This window comes from Cyprinodon variegatus, unplaced genomic scaffold (genome assembly GCF_000732505.1).
Source record: "Cyprinodon variegatus isolate N-32 unplaced genomic scaffold, C_variegatus-1.0 Scaffold1112, whole genome shotgun sequence".
In the NCBI taxonomy this organism is placed as follows: domain Eukaryota; kingdom Metazoa; phylum Chordata; class Actinopteri; order Cyprinodontiformes; family Cyprinodontidae; genus Cyprinodon; species Cyprinodon variegatus.
Window position 1 is genome coordinate 98,711 of NW_015151565.1, and position 8,200 is coordinate 106,910.

General features: G+C 44.6%; 1 protein-coding gene across 1 annotated transcript in view; it reads left to right on the top strand.

The window, feature by feature from the left end:
- The first annotated feature begins 4,728 nt into the window (after nt 1–4,728).
- The window catches only part of LOC107101551 (gap junction beta-4 protein-like), a 9,839-nt gene continuing 6,367 nt past the window's right edge, over nt 4,729–8,200 (top strand). Inside the window, exon 1 of the mRNA XM_015400501.1 lies at nt 4,729–4,957. The gene's annotated coding sequence lies outside the window, so the exon portion shown is untranslated. The remainder of the gene's footprint in view (nt 4,958–8,200) is intronic.

The following is an 8,200-nucleotide window of genomic DNA, read 5'->3' on the forward strand; positions in this document are numbered from 1 at the left end:
ACACAATAAATCCATGGAATGGATACTCACTGAGGGCAAAGGATCCACGGACAAACCCACTGACTTCTACTGACGGGTCAGCGTGGAGGACATGTTGGACAGGGACGAAGCTGTGGAACCACTTCCGCTTAGGACTTTCAAAAGAAAACTCAACCGGTCTTTTACTTTGAAGAGCTTACCGCGTCAACAGGGCCGCCATATTGGAAAGGTCGAATTTTTATTCTGTTGCTCTTCTTTTTCATAATTTTTTGAGATTTAATAATTTACAGGGATATCGGAAAGGAAATTATTGATTGATTGATCAATCTCACAGTGGAGAACTTTTCTCGCTCCATCAGCTCAAATAGTGAAAGAAGAAGAAGAAGCCAAAAGAAGAAAAAGCAGTGTGGGATATAAACCGTATAAACAGGGCGTCCACATCGGACGGCTTTTTGTTTCTATAGCAGGATCATTATACTGGATTGTTGCTCTGGAGGTCAGATATAGAGAAAAAGGTTATTGCACAGGGTATTAAATAGTAATTATTCTCCATTGCAGCAGTTTTTGCGGTTGTAGTGTGCAGTGGTGTCAAAACTTCACACTTTTGTTACTTAAGTAGAAGTATAGATACTGCAGTTTATAAACACTCTGATAAAAGTTGAAGTATCAACTTGACCTCTTTACTCAAGTAAAAGTGAAAAAGTATGTGCTCCAAAAACTACTTAAAGTATAAAAGTATAAAGTAACCTTTGTATTACTTACTTTGGAACCTGAGACTCTCCCAAATTCCTGAATCATTTCGATCACCACCGGAATTTAGTTTTTCAGATCTGTTAGAAATAAAATAACATCATCAGCGAAGAGAGAAATGGTGTGCTTAGTGGGACCCACCGTGATCCCACAGATTCATGGATAGAGACGAACAACTGATGCCAAAAGGCTCGATTGCTAATGTGAATAATAAGGGAGAGAGAGGGTATCCTTGGTGACAACCCTTCCTTTTTCTGCAGTTGGATTATCAATAATATTTAACCCATTTAATAAAGTTACTACCACAATTCAATCTTTCCAATATGTTAAAAAGATAGGGCCATTCAACCCTATCAAAAGCCTTCTCTGCGTTGACTGAAAGCAAAGAGGAAGGCAATTTGCCATTTTTAAATGACTCCATGAACATGTCTAAAAGGGGGGGGGGGAGCAATTTGTCCTTAAATGGGGATACCTTCAGGTCCTGGTTGCTTATTTATTTCTATATTTACGTCTAATCTACACTGCTCTATATGTATATATTCAATCCAGAAATTTGTATAATTCCTCTTGGTCTAACTTTCCTTTAGAGTCATATCATTTCTGATAGTAATGTTTAAAAGCATTATTAATATCCCTTGGATCTATTAGAGTTTTATCCTTTGTTTCAATTGATGTAATCAAAGTTGTTTTTTCAAGCTGTTTAATCTGCCAAGCTAGAAGTTTTCCAGCCTTGTCCTCCTGTTCATAAAAATGTTGTTTCAATCTTAAGAGACTGGATGCAGCTGAGACTTGACATCTTTTCATATTCTGCTCTGAGGATCAACAGCTGTTTTTATTTTCAACTCGGTATCGTTTGTTTGAAAACCCTCTCCTGCATGTTCTTTATTTTATTTGTTAGGTGCTGCCTTTTAGTCTTAGCTTCCTTGGACTTATTGCCTGTAAAGCTAATTATATGGCCTCTAATAAACGCTTTAAAGGCCTCCCCTCTGATGCATGCTGTTGTTTGATTTACGTTTAATTCAAAGAACTCATCAATTGGTGTTCTTATATACCTAACAAAACCCTTATCCTGCAACCATTGATGCTAAAAGCGCCATCTAGTGAGATCCCTTGTAAGGTTCTTATCACAGTAGCTTAGAGAGCATGGAGCATGGTCTCAAATCACTATGTTCCCATACGCACAGTTTTTAATTTTGGATATCAGTTCTGATAAAATTAAAAAATAACCTATTCGCGAGAAGGTCTGCAATATTGCTGAATAACATGACCAGGCTCTGTTTTGTTGCTGAAGTTCCCTAAAGATGTCTACCAGTCTAAGAGTTTTTATAAACATCTGTATAGGTTTTCTACAGGTGTTATGTGTCACATCTAACCCCGTGGATCTATCTATTTCTGTAATAAGAGTACAATTAAAATCCCCTGCGATCACAAAGCACCCTTGCAACGATTAAATTAAGAGAAACAGGTTTTGAAAGAAGCCAGAATCATTTGTGTTAGGACCATAGACATTAACTAGGTTAACTTTTTCAGATAGTAAAGAGCCCTGAACTATCAAATATCTACCTCTCCGATCCTTGATTACATTGTTTACTAAAAATGGGACGGATTTGTGAAAAGAGTGATAATCGCTCTTGATCGAGAAGAAAATGTTGAAGTGTAAGCATTGCCTCGCCACCTCCTCCTGACCCGCCCCTCATCTTCTTCCATAAGATGCGTCTTCTGTAGAAATACTATTATTGAATTCAAATCTTGTAGTTTATTAATGACCTTTAGACGTTGTAGGCCCCTGCGGTTCCATGTAACCATTTTAAGATTTAAAGCTTGTGACAAGCAAGATCCACCAAATTAGCAGAAATGGAGAAGAAATAAAAACAAAGTTTAGCCCACACAAACATGGACATTTGAGAAGCTTGAACAACAGAACAAAACCCACAACATATCCCCTAACCCTAGGTTCACACATCAACTTCCGAGGGACTACTTCCCCCCTCCGTGCACCTCCCGTTATCGCGTGTGACCGACCCACACGCAGTGAGGAGCAGTCTAATATCAAAAATAACAAAAACAAAAGTTTTTATCTTCCTTATATTTGCTCATGGGCTCTAACATATTAGTATGCACACCAACCGGTATGTGCATGCTTCCTCTTGCAAAACCTAAGCAGAAATAAATGTGTTTGTAATATTTCCCTGTTGTTCCACCAACAATAAAAATGACCAATAAAGGCAAATACAAAGTTATAGGAAGTCCCAAATTGTTAATTTAAGAAACCGTATGGTCGTTTAACCCTTTGCTGCCTCATGTGCAGCCGCCGCTGTTTTGAAAGCATGACTTCGGTCTTGATAAGTCACCAGCAGCTTGGCTGGGTGAGCAACCCTGTGGCGCAAACCCAGTTTGCGTAGTTCCATGCGTATCGGGTCAAACTGCGTCTGAAGCTGGAAAAGATCCGCCACAGTATCTGAGTAGAACCGGACTTGATGATTCTGGTATCGAATGTCAGTATTAGTTCTTGATGCTAGAGCAACACGTTGCCTATCCTTGTAGCTGAGGAATCTCATCATTAAAGTGCGGGACGCTGCCGTGCTTTCTCTCCTGGGTCCAATTCGATCCGCTCCAACATCGAGGGTCTCCAGCATCCACTTTTCTAAGAACTCACATGGATTCTGCTCTTCAGGTTGTTTTGTCTCCACCGAGCCTCCAGATCCGTAACTTTATCTTCCAAGTCTTTCTTCTTGGACTCCAGCGCATCCACCTTCGATCCTAGCCTTACTATCTCCGCATCAGAAATGCGTGTTTCAGTTTCTTTGATTCGTTGGGTACAGTTATTTATATATTTTCCTACACTTTCAATGGAGCCCAAAACTTTGTTAAATCAGGAGGAAAAAATCCTTCTGGATCAAATTACCAACAGAAAGTATTTCGTCCACCTTGCTGCTTTGAGACTTCGGGTTCTCTTCTCTGTCTGCGGCAGCCATCGGAACCCGAGCATGAGCTAGCATTAGCTTTCTGTATTTCACCTTAAAGGTGGTATTCCGTTAGCTTATGTCGTTTCGCCTTTTCACTTACTTCTTTGGATCTTTTTGCTGCTTTAGGCATTATTCCGAACTCACAAGCTCATTTGCTGCTCAGCAGAGCAGCGAATACACGTCCTCACATGGCCGCCATAACCTGGAAGTCTAGCGGAGCATCTTTGATGTGTTTCTGTTCTTTGTGCTTCTGGTTTAGTAGGGACATGCTCGGCCCGCTGCTGGAAGGTTCTGATGACTGAAGGTCTGTGTTCCAGTGGGTAGTGGGAGTCAGAAAGAAGATGTTGGTCTCTGTGAGTGGACTTCCTATAGACTTCTATGTTGATGTTTCCATCTCCTTCCATGCTCACCAAACAGTCCAAAAAAGGCAACATGTTGGCATTGGCATCTTCTCTGGTGAACCGCATGTTGTGGTCCACTAAGTTAATACTTACACTTCTTTTCACTTGATATTGACCAACGTGTCATCCACAGATCTAAACCAGTTCGTGGGTGGTGTTCCTCTGAAGGTGTCCAAAGCTCTCTTCTCCATTTCTTCCAATTGGCTACAATTGGTGACACGGGAGATCCCATGATCGTGTGTCACCAATTGTGACACGGTCGTACTTCCACAGTCTTGTTCACCACCGGATTGCTAGCTGGAACATCACAGACGTTCTTCTTCAACCTGAAAGTCTTGTTTGGTGGTGCTAACTTACTGACCAGTGACATGCAGGGTAAGGACGCCCCTGGCCCTGACAAAGTCTGTGCACGGCCCTGTTTCTGACTTTGAATTTCCACGGTTGGGTCAGAGTTGCAATCAGGACCTGGTCTTGGATCAGGTTTGGGGTTTTATATGCTGTTTTCCTGCGCTGTGATTGCTCAGCAGCCTGACATGGAGGGCGAGGCAGCAGGATGCCGGGTTCCTCCCTCCCTGAATGCTGTAGGTGTGTCTTCCTTTATTTATTCATGAGGTTTGGGGTTACAGAAGTGGAAACAGACAGATCAGAACATGTAAAGCCTTTGTGCTTTCGTGTTTTCATGACGTCGCAGCTGCTCTGTCTGGTCCGGCTGGTTTTCTGAGGAAGGAGGCAGAAAGCAGACAACAGCAGAAAAAAGAGGATCCAAAGAGTTTTTCCCTCTTACTGCACTTCTGGATTTTCATAGATTTTTTTTACGGTGCTGTGGAGGTTTCTGCTGTTTGTGAGACGTTTGGAGACCAGGTAAGGTTCTATTGGTCTGGCTTTTCTCCAGTCTGTGTTGCCTTCAGGGCGGGTTCCAACAACTCAGAGATTCAGGATCACAGAGTTCTACTTTCTCTCTAAACAACAAGTAGTTCTTTAAAGAACCGAGGAACCCGATTTCCCTGGCCCGACTGTGTGACAGAGAGACATGGAGGGACAGAGAGACATGTAGAAACAGAGAGACAGACATGTAGGGAAGGGCGCAGAGGGAAAGGAGGGAGTGAGTCATGGCTGTGGTCTTCAGCTCAGGCTGTGTGGGTGGGGCCCACAGCAGGAGGCTTCAGAAGGAGCCGCCTGCTGCTCAGAGAACTTTCCGCCTCTGAAGAGGTTCTGAGGTTCTGTGGTACCCGCCTGATCCCTTACGTCCATTCTGACCAGTAAATCCCACAGGTGCTTACTGGGAGTGAAAGTCAGAACCTCGAGCCATTTTTAAAGACTGTTCCTCCTCTGCCTCCAGGGGTCGTGTTTTTGGTCCTCTGCAGAACTTATGTAACCATGGAGCTTCACACCTGAGATCCAACACCACCAAGAACGTTCTAACCTCCACGGTACCGCTCCTCCCTCAGGCTGGGAGATCATTGAGGTCAGAACCAGCAGTGGTTCTACCTTTAGAAGGTCATTGGAACCTGGATGGACAGCAAAGCAGCTGGTCCTCTGAATGTTCTGCTGGGAGGTCCAGATGAAGCTGGTTCTGATGGGTCATTGGGACTATAGAAACCTGTCTGACCTCTGAGGTTCTAGAAAAACACTAAGGACTCCAGGATCCGTTGAATCAGGAATTAAAAGTTTGGCTTTCATTTAAAACGGCTAACCTCTGTCAGTAGAACAGAAGTATGGAACCGCAGCGGAGCAGCAGTAGTTCTGAGGTTCTGATATCTGGGGCCCGGTAGCGCCGCTCAGCCCACCTATTTGAAAGGCAAATGTGACTGAGCTGCTGTGACTGGCACGGTTCTGTTGTTCCCTGATTGGCCCAGCCCATTTCCTGCGGTACCAGGTGTAGGTTTACTGCTGCAGCAGGTTCCCTCATCTGGGTCCTAAATCCTGCCTAATTAAAGCCCATCACAATGTTTGGAAGGATGTTGAAGGCAAGGTTCTACCGAGTCCATTTTCTTCGGGGTCCACGTTTTACCGGGTCCATGTTCTACTGGGACCTCCACATTCTACCGGGTCCACGTTCTGCCGGGTCCATGTTCTACCGTGGGCACACTCTCTACCGGGTCCACGTTCTACCAGGTCCACGTTCTGCCGGGTCCACGTTCTTCTGGGTCCACGTTCTTCCGGATCCACGTTCTACCAGGTCCACGTTCTACCAGGTCCACGTTCTACCGGGTCCACTTTCTTTCGGGTCCACATTCTTCCGGGTCCATGTTCTTCCGGGTCCACGTTCTTCCGGGGCTTCGTTCTGCCAGGTCCACGTTCTACCGGGTCCACGTTCTTTCGGGTCCACGTTCTGCCGGGTCCACGTTCTTCTGGGTCCATGTTCTTCCGGATCCACGTTCTACCGGGTCCACGTTCTACCGGGTCCACTTTCTTTCGGGTCCACATTCTTCCGGGTCCATGTTCTTCCGGGTCCACTTTCTTCCGGGGCTTCGTTCTGCCAGGTCCACATTCTACCGGGTCCACGTTCTTTCGGGTCCATGTTCTTCTGGGTCCACTTTCTTCTGGGTCCACGTTCTACCGGGTCCACATTCTACCGGGTCCACGTTCTTTCGGGTCCATGTTCTTCTGAGTTCATATTAGAGTCCTGCAACGGGACGGGTCACCCGCAAAAATGCTCTTTTGCGGGTGAAAAATACATAAATAAAATTAAACGGGTCGGTCGTCGGGCGGATATTTTTTTAGTGCGGGCGGGTAGTTGGCAATTTTTTTTTTTTATGCGTGTGTGTTGTTATGGACATCAGAAATGTTATATTAATCAGGCACTGGGGTCACCCTTGTTGTAGCTTAAAGCCCTGCTGGCAGTGTGGGCTTCCCTCCAAAAAGGCCACAGTCAGTGCATACACGTCTGCTGCAGTGTTAATGGCACTGTTCTGCAGCGCAGCGTACTATAGCCTATTACTTGATTTTTTAACGGGTCGGGTTGCGGGTTAAATATCAACGGGTCGGGTCGGGTCGGGTTTGGATTTGAATTGAAGATATCCGCGGGTGACGGGTCGGGTTCAGTAGTCATCCTAACGGGTTCGGGCGGGTGCGGGTTGGTAAAACTCGACCCGTGCAGGACTCTAGTCCATATTCTTCCGGGTCCATGTTCCCTCCTTCCGGCAGTCATGTGATGCAGCATTTAACTTGTAAAGAACTTTCAGCGGGAGTCACATTAAAACATGTATCTGTAAGAGATGGATCATGTTGGAATAAGCAAACGAAAATCACTCAAAAAATATACAATAAAACCTGTTTTGTTTGTAGGGAAGGAGGGAAAAGGCAGATTTAAGGGAGCTGTTGCCTCGAGAAAAAAATTGAACTCTTCTTCTCAGGGGGGAATGGTGGCCTAGTGGTTAGAGAAGTGCTTTGTCCTCTTACATGTTGCAAGTACCCGGTACGATCCCCACAGCCTGCCACTGTGGGTCCCTGAGCAAGACCATTTACCCCACACTGCTCCCCGGGCACCGCACAATGGCAGCCCACTACTCCCTAAGCAGATGGGTTAAATACAGAGAGGGAATTTCCCCGCTGTGCGATCAATAAATTGATTTACAGAATAAAATCCAGAAGCTCATACATGCTATGAGCTATTCCTGAAGGCTTCCAACAAAATGTCAGGAATAAACTTCTGGTCCGGACCGTGCAGGAGAAGCACTGTCCACTCTGCAGCCAGACCCTCCTGTCTCCTTCAGGGTTTTTCTATAAACAAACTGGGCTCCATTCATTTTTCTCGTCTCTGTTGCAGCTGTTACGTTGCGTTATTATACAGCAGGTGAAATCAGTATTGAGATCTCCTTCCTTTTTCCTCAGTGAATCTATTTCTAGAGGTGCTATTGACATTTCCACCAGATGTCAGTAACAATCCATGCAATTCACACCTCCATAGAAATCAAACCATAGATGTCCAGGAATTAAGTTATGTGGAATAAAGTGGAATGGCCCAGAGGAAAAGTAAAACTAAAATTCAATTAAATTCAGTTTATTTCTATAGCTCCGATTCACATCATGTCATCTCAAGGCACTTTCTAGTTCACCAGATCATCCAGTCAGATTGATTCAAAGTTTTCTATCTAAGGAAAA